The sequence below is a fragment of the Pseudopipra pipra genome, chromosome 1, assembly GCF_036250125.1.
Source record: "Pseudopipra pipra isolate bDixPip1 chromosome 1, bDixPip1.hap1, whole genome shotgun sequence".
NCBI lineage: Eukaryota > Metazoa > Chordata > Aves > Passeriformes > Pipridae > Pseudopipra > Pseudopipra pipra.
The window spans coordinates 139165147-139178436 of NC_087549.1; the positions used below are offsets into that span (position 1 = coordinate 139165147).

The following is a 13290-nucleotide window of genomic DNA, read 5'->3' on the forward strand; positions in this document are numbered from 1 at the left end:
TTGGAACATCTTCAGAGGTGGATACTCCACAAGCTGTCTGGACAACCTATTCCAGTACTTGAGAACCCTAAGTGTAAAAAAGTGTTAATTAGATTCTTACAACTATAGAGGTAGTCTAGAAAAGTTGTAAAATCTCCCGTGAATGACGGTATGGCCCAGATTGGCTCTCAAGAAGCCATGGACTGAATTCCTCTTGTTTGTGTATTATCATAAAGTCTTTGAGCTCAGGGGCAGACTCCTGCTCTGTGGTTAAGCAGGACACAACCAAGTCTCAGAAAGCACTGTGTATTTTAATTTCAATATGCAGAGCTGTGTTCTTATACCAGGAATTGAAGTTTGTAATTTCAAATTCTCAATCAGAGATGAGATGGCTTATTTCTGCCCCTCTCTTTGGAATGCCAGGACAGCGGGTCATTTCCAAGTGCATCCAGGCAGCCCTTGGAAAGTGCTTGTGTGAGATGCAGTGGACCCTGGCATAAAAAAAGTGACATCAAGAAGTCTCTCATCATATTTCTTCCACAAAAATGCAGCATCAGGTATGCCTGTGCCATTTCTGAAGGAAATTTGGCTAACCTGATCTTTATAGTGCCCACTGTAGAGAAGTTGTCTCCGAACCTATACTATACTGTCCTATCCTATCCTATCTTACCCTATTCTTTCCCTGCATTTGGATGAGGCAGGAGTACTCTGTGGGCTGCTTAGCTACCACCTGTGTTTGCATGCCTGGCTGAAACAATAGGACTTTGTTACCTGTGCGAGGCAGTGATAGCCCGTGGCCCTGAGGTTACCTGACTGCAGATGACTTGGCAGATGCAGCGCCTCAAACCCCTGAGTGCAAAGAGAGCAGTCTAATTGTCAAGCTGGGGGCTATCAGGTGGGAGATATGTGCCCTCTGTGCCTTCACTAACAGGGTTGATAATATAGGGCCCCTCAGTTCAGGAAGGGTATTGAGGTGCTGAAGCAGGTCCAGAGAAGAGCAACAAGGCTGATGAAGGGACTTGAACACAAGTCCTATGAGGAGAGGCTGAGGGAACTGGAGTTGTTCAGCCTGGGGAAGAGGAGACTCAGGGGAGACCTCATCACTCTCTACAATTACCTGACAGGAGGTTGTAGCCAGGTGGGGGTTGGTCTCTTCTCCCAGGCAACTATCAGTAAGACAAGAGGGCATGGTCTTAAGCTGTGCCAGGGGAGGTTTAGGTTGGATATTAGGAAGAAATTATTTACAGAGAGGGTAATCAGGCATTGGAATGGGCTGCCCAGGGAAGTGGAGATTTTAAAAAACCCTGGAGGTTTTTAAGATGAGGCTGGATGTGGCACTTAGTGCCATGGTCTAGTAACCACCGCAGTGTTGAATCAAGGGTTGGACTTGATCTCGGAGGTCCCTTCAAAACCAGCTGATTCTATGATTATATGATTCTATGTTATACTTTTAAAACCCTGGAATGCAGATATTTTGATGTAATGTGAAGCTACTGGAGGACCTAGTCAATTTTGTACTTGTACATCCTTATACATTTCATCCACAACATTTCACTTTCCTTAAAATACATAAGTGATTTCCCAACTTGCTTCCATGAGAACTGCAAAAGGTTTGCCTCTTTAATCAAAGTGATATTAATAGGGAGTCTGTTATCTTTGTAGGCTTATTTACTCCGTACATGTTTAGAAGCTTCCTCATGAAGTGGTCAGCCAAGTCTCGACAATCTTCAGGAACTGTAAGTGTACATTATTTCTGGAGAAAAACCACAGAGTAAAACTACAGTGTCTGTTTCTTACTCCTGCTTTAATCAGCCAATGTCCGTTTGAGCTTTGTTCATAGTGGTTTTTTTAGTTTTTATTTTAAACACTACCTTATTGTTTTGAATATTTACATGTCAGAGAATACTGCTCTGAGCACAAACTGAACTTTGATTCATTAGAGCACAAATACACAAGAAAGATCTTGCAGGGACTAATGCCAGCATTTATTCTGTTATGCATGGAGGGTATGACCTTTCAAAACCCTCCCCATTTCGTTTACTGGAAGGTAATTTCATACTTTCTTGTGAGCGAAATTTCTGCCAGCCACAAAACTAACATAATCATTGCCCATCTGCTCCAGTGTTTCTGTGCCAACAGGATATTAGAGAAGTTATCTGCTTCTTTGGAAATCCAGGCTATCCTGGCATTGATCTATGTTTATTATGGGTTTGCATATCAGAGTAATATCTTCTTCTTTTGCTGCTGCAAACATGTAAGTCTGCTTGTCTGGCCCTATCTGTGCCTATGTATTTTTATCAATGTGTGTCTTTCAACCTTTTTTGGGGGAGCCAGAATGTTTGCAGAGATGTCAGTACCTGGGTAACCTGTAGAGAATTTCAGTTTCTTGGATTCCTGTCATCTTGGGAGTGCATTTCCTAGAAGGCTGACACAGAGATTGCATGTCCTTGGGAAAAGACCTTGTTGATCCCTGAGTATTGACAGCCACGTTAGATATTGCTCCTCATAAATGAACCAGAGTGCATCCTGATCCGACTTTGGTCTTCCTCTGGTACCTTCATCTTTCTTCACCCTTTCCATTTTCCTCACTGGTCACCTGCTGGAATATTGTGCAGGGAAATCACTCCCGTTCAGTCAGCAATACTCTGAGATTACTAATTGTAAAACACAAATGTAATCCTGGCTGCCTTCCTTTCCATTTCACTTTCTTGGATAGGAATTATCCTCTAACTGAAAGTCTTTTTCCTTCCTTTCCCAGGCCATTCCTCAAATGTTCATTGCTTTCACTTGGAGTGGGAGTGAAGTGACCACCTGCAGGGGTCCAGTGGTCAGCTCTCTGCAGTGCTCCATTGCCTTTGTTGACCAGATGTCGTGGTTTAACCCCAGCCAGCAACCAAGCACCACGCAGCTGCTCGCTCACTCTGAACTTCAGCTCAAGTGCAGAGTGAAGTTCCAGGCTGTCCAATACGGCAGAAAAGAAACAGCAACAACACACTAGCCACCTGCCAGCCCAGGTGCATCACCATGGCTGTTATCAAAACGTTCCCAGGCACAATTCAGTGAGGTGATAAGCTGTATAGCACTACAAAAAGCAGTGAAGGCAAAAAGCAGCCACTAACAAGCACTAGACTCTAATATACAGACAGGAAAGCGAGCCCTATGGCAAGTACAGGAGCCTGCTCATTACTAGCTAAACAACACTGACAGATATAAATTCAATCTAGCACATCCCAGTCAGATCTGTCATTATCTCAAACCCTTTGGGCCCCATGTTGGGTGCCAAAAAAGACTTGTGATTTAACCCCATCCAGAAATCAAGCCCCAGGCAGCCACTTGCTCATTTCCCCACCAGCAGGATCAGGGAGAGAATTGGAAGGGTAAGAGCTGGAAAACTCAGAGTTGAGATAAAGACAGTTTGATAGGGAAAGCAAAGGCTGCACAAACAAGGAAAGCAAAACAAGGAATTAATTCACTGCTTCCCACGGGCAGGCACATGTTCAGCCATCTCCAGGAGAACAGGGCCCCATCATGCATGATGGTTACTTGGAAAGACAAGTGCCATCACTACAGATGTCCCTTTCTCCTTCTTCCCTGTGTTTTATGTACTGAGCAAGAATGTCATATGGTGTGGAATATCTGTGGAATATCAGTTTGGGTCACCTGTCCTGGCTGTATCTCCTCCCAACCTCCCATGCACCCAAAACTTCCGTGCCAGCATGGCAGTAAGAAAAGCAGAAAAGCCCTGCTCAGCAGGAACAAAAAAATCCCTATATTATCAACCCTGTGTTCAGCACAATCCAGAACAGAGTCCCATACCAGCCACTGTGAAGAAAGTTAACTCTGCCCAAGCCAAAACCAGCACACCAGACCTCCACAAACTGTAAAAGACACTTAGACACTAATCTCCCATGGAAGCAGAAGCTTATACTGTCACCATCTAGAGTGGGTGGGCAGTTCTAGGTAAAGGGGCTTCAATTTATATGTGCCAGATTTAGTATTTAAATCTGCAGTAGACTCATCTTCATGGTTCACATGACTGTCTGCTGTTTCCATAAAGTCTGTTTAGAAGAATACTGTCTTCTAAAGGACTGTTCTGCCAGTAAAGCAAAAGTTCAGTTGTTCGGTTTCTCCTGGCTCATTCTGAAGCTACAGCATTACAGAAACAAGTTCTTAGGAAAAACCAAATTTCCACATCGGAAGAGTAGTGGTGAATGGTTCAATGTACAAATGGAGACTAGTGATGAGTGGTGTCAGTCAGTGTTCCAAATTGGGACCAGTACTGTTTAATACCTTTATCAGTGGCATAGACAGTGGGGGCGAGTGCACCTTCAGCAAATTTGCAGGTAACCCAAGCTGAGTGGTGCAGTTGACAGTCCTTAAAGACTGGATGTCGTTCAGAGGAAGCTGGACAAGATTGGGAAGTGATCTCATGGGAGTCTCATGAGGTTCAACAAGGCCAAGTGCAAGATGGAGTGGGGTAAGTATCTGGGATGCGGCAAACCCCGGTACCAATGCAGGCTGAGGGGGGAAGGGATTGAGAGCAGCCCTGCCGACAAGGTCTTGGGGTGCTGGTGGATGGAAACTAACACAAACCAGCAATGTGTGCTTGCAGCCCAGAAAGACAACTGTATCCTGAGCTGCATAAAAAGAAGAGATATCAAGTGTGGCCAGCAGATCAAGAGAGGTGACTCTACTCCTCTACTCTGCTCTTGTGAGGCACCACTGTGATGGTGTGCTCCCCACCCTGCCTTTGTTTGCTTGAGCAATAGTGATGCCTTTGTCTGTCTTACAGATAACAACAGAATAGTTAAGGGCCCTAAATCTTGCTCAATGGCTAAGGGCAGTAAGTCTTGCTTAACAGCTCAGGGGTAGTTGAGCATGCAACAACACAAAATACGGCTGGCATGTAAGTATGACTATAAGTCAACGATCTTATTCTATGAACAGCAGACAGCCCAGGGCCCATTGAACTGTCCTGCATGGCAGCAGACTGCATACCAGGATCTTCCCTTGAATAGGAAACACTTCCCAAGGTTACTCCTTGTGGCTGAGAGATTCCTTGCTGCAACAGATTCTTGGTAAGTGATTAATAGCATGCTAAACTTTGAAATCATAGCTAAGTGATATAAAGGATTGATTGTGCACAGATAATCTTCTAGACATAAACCATTGACCAAGTCTGGAACTAAGTCAGAAGGGAGTTTAGAAAGCAAGGGGATCCTTTCTGAACCTCATGGCTCAACAGGAGGGTGGGTCTGACAGTTTTGTCCTCTATGCAGTAAAAAATTATGTGTAACTTGCCATTAAATCTTGTTACATCATTGTCACTTTTAGTATCAGGCTTTGTTAAATTCCTGGTTTATATCAATAAATATACTGGTACTTCTCTCTTATGAGCGAAGTGCATCACTTAATCTGTCATACCCTCCTGGAATACTGCACTCAGCCCTGGAGTCTCAGCACAGTTGAGACACAAACCTGTTGGAGTGAGTCCAGAGGAGGCCCACAAAAAAGATCAAAGTGATGGAACAACTCTTCTGTGAGGAAAGACTGAGGAAGCTGGGCTTGTTCAGCCTGGAGAAGAGACTGTTCTGGGAAGACCTTGTTGTGGCCTTTCAATACTTAAGGAGTCTTACAAGAAAGATGGGGACAGACTTTTTATTAGGGTCTGTAGCAATAGGACAAGACGTAATGGTTTTAAACTAAAAGAGAGTACCTTCATACTAGATATAAGAAAGAAATTTTTTACAATGAGAGTGTTGAAACATGGCAACAGGTTGCCAGAGGGGTGTTAGATGCCCCAGCTGTGGAAACAATAAAGATCAGGTTGAACGTGGTTCTGAGCAGACAGATCATGTTGTAGATGTCTCTGGTCATTGCAGAGGGCTTGGACTAGATGACCTTTAAAGGTCCCTTCCAACCCAGACTGTTCTATTTCAAATCGCTTTGAGATCTCATGCTTAAAGGGAATGGCTTGAGTTAAAAAATCAATAAACAAAAGACCAAGAAACCAACCGATTCTTCCTTATTGGGAGGACTGTTAATTAATGTGGAACAGGACCTCAAAAGACAGGCAGACCAAAGGAGCAATTATTTTTGGCACAGCAGTGCGCTGTTGTTCCTCTCCTAAAGACTCCTTGAACATCTCTAATTACCTGTCTTTCTTTCTCAGTTTTGTGATTGCCCTCTCAGAAAGTTCTTGTTGCACAAGATATGCAAGAGAACATAGCCCTGGTGAGGGATAAGCAGGGTAATTCTCCTTTACAGGAAAATTGGTTCAAGTGTGCATCATATTATTTATGCTTTCATTTAGAGCATAATATCTGTCTCTGAATGGGATCTTCTCTGTGATTTTGAAAGTTCAAAGGGGCTTTTTGATTCATCTCTTGATTTTCGGTTGGGTTTTTTTGGTCATTCTGGAAAATATGTGGGAGATTATTATTAGTTAGAAATGCCCTTTCACTTGACACCTTGAAGCTTTTCTACAGCTCTCAGAAGAAATCCTAAATAATTTGAACTTTGCTCAATATTTTGGTATAATAAGGGAAAATAACTTTTTTGGAAGCTGTGACTTCAGTCTAAAGTCTGTAGTTTTGGTTGTAGGCAATTACAAGGTTATGACATTTTGCACTTTAACTGTATCAACACTGAATGTTATGAATGTTTTTATTTTATCTTCAAAGAGAAACTGTTTTCCCCCCATAGGACAGACCCAGTTCTTCAAGGCAGCATGATGTAATTTCTTAGTGATTTTTGAATGCAGCAGGGGGAGTCCTTGTCCTCAGTCCTCAGCCCAATCTCTGTCACACTCATGAACATGCCTTGCTCCAGAAAAAGCCTCCTCCACAGACTGGGAGGGAAAATAGCCAGTGAACTTTTGACACTGTGGGAAGCCATAGGCTCTTTGTTTTATGTAGTGTGTTGTATAGTAAAACCAGTGTACAGGTATCAGATGACATCTGAGCTGTAAGAGGATTCATGGTTACAAGCAATGCCAAAAGTCAAACTTGCAGAATTGCCGCATCTTTTGCATGAGACCCCTTGACCACTTTCTTCAGGGTGACTGCTGAGCTACATGAACGAAAGGGAGGCACCTGGACCTTCCCCTTCACTATTTATCTCAAAGCTGCATGCAGGCTTTTACTTACTCATCTTGCTTCTGTCCTGAAGTCCTTATGCTCTGTGGCAGACCTCTGGAGAGTGCTGGTGCATGTCACTGTCAGGCTGTATTGTGAGTCTTACCAATCTTAAAGAAAAATTAGTCTAGGTTTGCTTGGCAGAAGGAATTATCTCTGTAATTTCAGATTATGGTGGACACAGCTGGGCCATTTCTGTTCTATTGCCTTCTCTGCAAATCTGGCACAGAAAGATATTTCTTTATTGTTGTCTACTCCTGAAAAGCATTGAGTTTGACCATTGTCAGACCATCATAGGATTAGAAAGGACATTGGTCAGTAGTTCATTCCTCTGCCACAGGTTAGGATGAACTGTGTCTATACCATTACTGAAGAAATCAGAAGTTACTACTACTAGCCTTTTCTTAAGACTTATGTGAGGAGATGGGCACTTCCTTTTTGGGTTCTCTCCCATGTGAATGTCGTAGTTTAACCCCAGCTGGCAACTAAGCACCACACAGCTGCCAGCTCACTTCCTGCTGGTGGGATGGTGGGGAGAATAGGAAGGGCAAAAGTGACAAAGAAACTTTTGGGTGAGATAAAGACGGCTTAATAATTAGAAAGACATTTAAAAAATTTTAAGGGAAAGAAAAAGAGTAAACCAACAGAGAGAGGAAAATAAAATCCAAGAAAAACAACCATTGCAAATGAAAACAATTGCTCACCATCAACAGACCAATGCCCAGCCAGTCCCTGAGCAGTAGCCCCTGTCACCAGCCTCCCCCCAGTTTTTATTGTTGTGCATGATGTCTTATAGCATGGGATATCCCTTTGGTTAGGTAGGGTTAGCTGTTCCAGATGTGTCCCCTCCCAACTTTTTGTGCACTTGCAGCCTGCTCACTGGCACAGCAGTGTGAGGGGCAGAGAACACCCTGATGCTGTGTAAGCTCTGCTCAGCAGTAACTAAAGCGTCAGTGGGTTATCAGCATTATTTTTAGCACAAATTCGAAACACAGCACCATACATTTCTTCATACTATGAAGAAATTTAACTCTGTCCCAGCAAAAACCATTACACTGAACTCGGAATTTTTGGAGCAACTTCTGCCTTGATCAGAACCTTCTATCCCTTTGCGTCCAGCTTCTTTATGTAGAGGGAACAAATATAATCACACCTTTTTCTTTGGGCTCTAGCACAGCAGACATTTTTCCCCTGGCACAGCAGAAATTTCCAAATATTCCCAGCAGTGTAAGAATTCTGTTGGTAGACTCCCAGGGAGTCTACAGGGAAAAGGAAAGGGTAAATAGAAAACTTTGGGACCTGACATTTTGAACTTGCTTGCTAGGGAGAACTGTGGATTTGTAAGGAAGACTGTAGCCAGAAAGAGGGATAAACTGTCATTTGGTGGGTAAGTGCACTTTAGGACTTTGATGGTAGACACCTAGCTGATGAGTTTACAGACTTCAGCAGGGAATCCAGAAGCTAGAGCTAGGTGGCTATAGTCCCCCAGTGGCGTGAGGAAATGGGAGCTTCAGATGGCTAAACAACACATGCAGAGATTAAGGAATGGGAAGAAGTCCTACCTACCAGTAAACAAGAGGAAATGACAAAGCTGGGTGGCATCAATCCTCGCATGTTTTGCAGGCTGCAGGTGGGTACTTCTGTGTACCTGGAGTTAAAAAGAAGTGAACAGCAACTGGGTAAAAAGGTGCCAACTTCTTCAATGACCTCTTCTTGCTTACAGCCCCTGTCCAGGAAGGGTAGAGCACGGGCATGAGTCCCTTCAGCTGAGTGGCTGCATAAGAATATCAAAGACGCTGTCAAGAGGGCAAGCACAAAGGAGCTTGGCTCTGCAGCCTAGCAGCTAGGGTGTTAATTTAGGAGGTGAAAATGATTTATTCTGGTTCTGAATCAAGAAACAACTAAGGACTCCAATAGCAAAATAACTCAATGTAGATGGTACAAACTCTTCCTAGTGATGCCCTGATGCCTAGATGTGTCAGATGACTTGGACCCTCATTGTGATGAGCAATTTATTAGCTCCAGCTAATGGCTGAAAATATGTGTCGCCATCTTCTGTGCCTGCAAAGTTAAACTAAATGAATGTTATCAGTTCTGTGTTTTGAAATAATCCACATGTGTCTGTGCTCTGGGCCTGTTTAAACAGATTGAATTCATGGGAGTGTCTAGTGTGTCTTTCTAGAACCTCATAGGCTTGCTAGAATGTGATGCTTACTTTTTCGTCTTACTTTTGGTTGTGAACAGGATGGCAACAATAGTAACTCAGGGATTTTTTAAGTTGCAGATAAAGGTATCTTGTCAGTTCACCTTCCAGGCTGCTGGGTGAGCAAGTTTGGATTTTTTTGTTTGTTGGTTTGTTTTTTTTTTTTAATTAAATTTATCTGTTAAGTCCCAAACATTCATTGAAATCCTGTTTTATACCTTGAAATCCTTATCTGGATGTAGTCTGTGTTGCCTTCCTATTGATAATGGTACACGAACACATGCTTTGTATGATATTTTTAATCAGAAAACAAAATTAATCTTTGTTGAAGTGCAGCACAGAGTACAGAAAATAAGAGTCATTGCACGCTGGTATCTACACCTTGGAATTACTTATTTAGTAATTTTTTCTACTCCTGTTACTAATGTGTTTTGGAGCCTCACTTCAACTTTCTAGTTTTCACAGAACTCTGTTGACAAGCTTTAAGTTTAGGTGTTCCTGCTTGAGCAGGGGAGTTGAACCACATCTTCTGCAGAGATCCCTCCCAACATGAACCATTCTGTGATTCTATGAAAACTTGCATTTCCCACAACTTTTGTTGACATGCCAATTAGTAATGCTTGCAGGGAAGCAAGAAGTCAGGGAGGCAAGACCTGATGGGCGGAAGAGTCTTTCTTCTGGGCTGTTGTTCTGTGTGTTGGAGATAGTGCTGTTAAAAATTACAAATAAATACTGAAACTGTACCCTGAACTGCAAAAGTCTGATGTGGATCTTAGTTTACTTTGCTAGAAGCCTATAATGCATAGTACGTCTTAGTAATTCTTTTGTTAGTGAGAAGCTCTGTCTCTTAGTCTGCCCACTTCTTAGTCCCAGAGGTATCTCTACTGTGCAGTGCTTATCTACATAGGCATTTATATGTTGACTGATTGCTTTTTTTAACTGAAAATATGAATGTGTGTACTTGATGTATCTGAGATCCTGCAAGGATTATTTAATTTGTTTGTCTTTAGCAAGGATTATTTAATTCTTTGAGTTTAGTTATCTCTGTTTTGGCTAACATTAGCCATTTGCCATTCCTGATCTCATGTATCTTTGGCGTGTGTGTGCATTCTTCTGTGTGTGAATGTATGTGAAATTTCTTAAAACAGGTCAATGTGTTAATGCTGCCTACAAGACTGACAAAACAACCTGCACATTTGGCTACTTAGAGACTCCCTTCAGTAATACATGTGTATATTAAGAACACAGGCAGAACCACTCTTGAGGAGAAAAGACAACGCAGAAAGAACCATGTCTTGCCGATACCACCTAAGGAGTCTTTCTGCTGTGCCTTTTGCAACCGGACTTGTCTATCTCGTATTGGCCTTTTTAGCCACCAGCGTGCTTGTAGCAAATGTGGGCAGAGCCCTCCCCAAATCTTTGTTCGTGAAGCCTAGCCATGATAATGATATGTGTATATTTAAACAGAGTTATATGGTTGTCTCGCCACTTGCGTAAGACCCTTGCGAATTGCCAGAAGATGCAATTTCTGTGAAATCTTGTTTGCTGTCTGTTATCCTGTAACAGCTGGCCAATCTGCAGCTGAGGGCTGCTAACAGGTTTATAGGGACTGGGAAGAAAAACAGCTTTTCTTAAAGAAACAGAGTTGACTTTATTGAGCTGTTAGTCGAAGCCTCAGGCTACAATTTGTTAGCTGTCAAATAGAGAGCTTCTGTTTTGCTTATTACTGTTTTGGTTGCAGGCTAGATTAAAATGTACACAATTTATTTTTGCATTAGAAATCTTAATTGTTCAATAATTTAATGCTGGGGAAAGTATAAATGATCTGCTCTTGAATATTAAGGAAAGTCGGTGAGGCGTGCAGCAGCAGCAATGGTAAGTCCCGTGGCTGAGGGTTGATCAAAGGGTACAGGGGGTTCCTGGTGCTGGGGACACAAGGCAGGGCAGAGAGCTCCTGCCTGCAGATGGCAGCTCTGGTGAGAAAGGCTTATGCAGCTCAGGCCTTGCCAGGAGCAACTGTGGGGGATTGAAATGGCTCTGGGGAGTGCTGTGACCAGGATGGGCAGATGGGGATTGAGTGGGCAAACAGGGATTTAGAGGCCACAGCACAGGGATTGAGTGCAGCAGCTTGCACGGAAGGGCACGTGAGAAGGGCTGTGCACCCTGCTTGTAAGCCCACAGCCCAGGGAACTGCTCTAGGTCTCTGCCATAATGGTGGGCCCTTGCCTCAGATATAAAACCCGGGTTTCTACAGAGAAACCCCCTGAGATGTCTGATGCTTCCATGCGGATGGAGCTGGTAAGGAAGGAGACTTCAGTACAGACAGTAGGTTGCAATGAGTTCCCAAACCCCTCTCCCAGACTAAAGATAAGTACCTGCAAATACAGGCATGTTGCATTAGGTGGCTGAGGTGCAGGAAACAGTTAAAAGGCTGCACAGTATTAGAGGGGCTGAGACAGAGATAGATAAGTGGTTTCAGAACCATACACCTCTCACAGACACAGAGAATGAGGCGTCTTTGGCCCTGGTGACCCACAAAAGTTGGACTCTGCTTCATTCCCCACCCTGCAGCATTACAACCAAAACCACATATGAAGCTTTAACAGCTGTAGATACCCATGAGCAAGATCTGCAAGGAGAAACTGTACCAACAGCACACAGTGGATACCACAAAAAGAAATGAAGAGTGCTTGAAGTGGGTGATGCTCTGTTAAGGGGCATTGAGGCACCTATCTGCTGGTCTGACAACAGGACATTCTTTGGTGACTGTAGACAGCTCAGGAAGGGTTAGGGTTAGGATTAGGGTTGCCCTGTCTAGAAGAGGCAAAACAATCTTTGGTAGGAGGCTGGACAACGTGGTGAGGTTGACTTTAAACTGGAGGACTATGAGTGTGGGGTCCAAAGTGGCAACACTCATGCCATTGCAACCAACTGGGTAATAAGTCAGGCCAGCCAGAGCAGTGACAAATTTTCTTTATCTAACTGCCCAGATGAGAACCAGAAGACAGCCACCTCACCCCTCAAGTGTGTGTTTACCAATGCATGCTGCCTGGGGAACAACCATGAGGAACTGGAACTCCGTGCATCAGTCAGAAAGTTATGATATCGTAGGAATAAGTGAAACATGGTGGGACAATTCACATGACTGGAGTATTATGACAGATGGCTATCGACTGTTTCGTAAAGACAGGAAGAGAAGAAGAGGAAGAGGAGTCATGCTTTATGATAAGGAGAACCTGAATATACAGAAGTCAACAACATTGACCATTGAAGTCCTATAGCATACCTCTGGATCAAGATCAGAGGGCTCATCTCCAAGGAGGATCTTGTGGTTGGCATCTGCTACCAACCTCCAAACCAGGATGATAAGGCTGATGCAATATTTGAGTCACTTAAGCAAGTTTCAGGTCGAAGGAACCTGGTTCTTTTGGGGGACTTCAACTACCCAGAGATTTGTTGGAAGGACAATACAGTAGCTCACGTTATCCATCATGTACCTGGAATGCATAGAGGACTCCTTCCTTATACAAGTGTTATATGTGCCAACCAGAAATGAGGCACTGCTGGACTTGCTACTCACAAACCAAGAAAATCTTCTTTGTAATTCCTTGTAATGTTTTATTGTTATATTGCAATGTTAGTGATAGCCTTGGTTACAGTGATCCCAATATTGTGGAGTTTGGGATCATGTTATGCATGCTGAGGGTTAGTACTAAGATAAAAGGTTTAGATTTTAGAAGAGCAAACTTTAGCTCACCCAGAACTCACTTGAGAGGGATTATGTAGGAAGCTTCCATGGAGGAAAAAGAAGCTAGTGAGTGCTAGGAGTTTTTCAAGAATGCTGTCCTGGAAGCACAAAAACAGTTCATTCCCTCTAAAGGAAAGTGAAGTAGGTGCAATGAGAGACCCCCTTGGCTTAACTGAGAGCTTCTGCATTTGCTCAAAACCAAAGGAGATGCATACCAGAGATGG

The 13290-nt window shown here is 43.3% G+C and overlaps 2 protein-coding genes across 5 annotated transcripts in view; both read left to right on the forward strand.

The window, feature by feature from the left end:
• The window catches only part of ACBD5 (acyl-CoA binding domain containing 5), a 137880-nt gene that overhangs the window by 91050 nt on the left and 33540 nt on the right, over window positions 1-13290 (forward strand). The window lies entirely within an intron of this gene.
• LOC135402704 (uncharacterized) overlaps window positions 1-13290 on the forward strand; it is a 36398-nt gene that overhangs the window by 5156 nt on the left and 17952 nt on the right. For 2 of the 4 annotated variants that reach the window (XM_064636111.1, XM_064636094.1), the window contains 3 exons: window positions 403-536; window positions 1642-1715; window positions 2738-5057. The gene's annotated coding sequence lies outside the window, so the exon portion shown is untranslated. The remainder of the gene's footprint in view (window positions 1-402; window positions 537-1641; window positions 1716-2737; window positions 5058-13290) is intronic. The other 2 variants (XM_064636103.1, XM_064636121.1) reach the window with 2 other exon arrangements.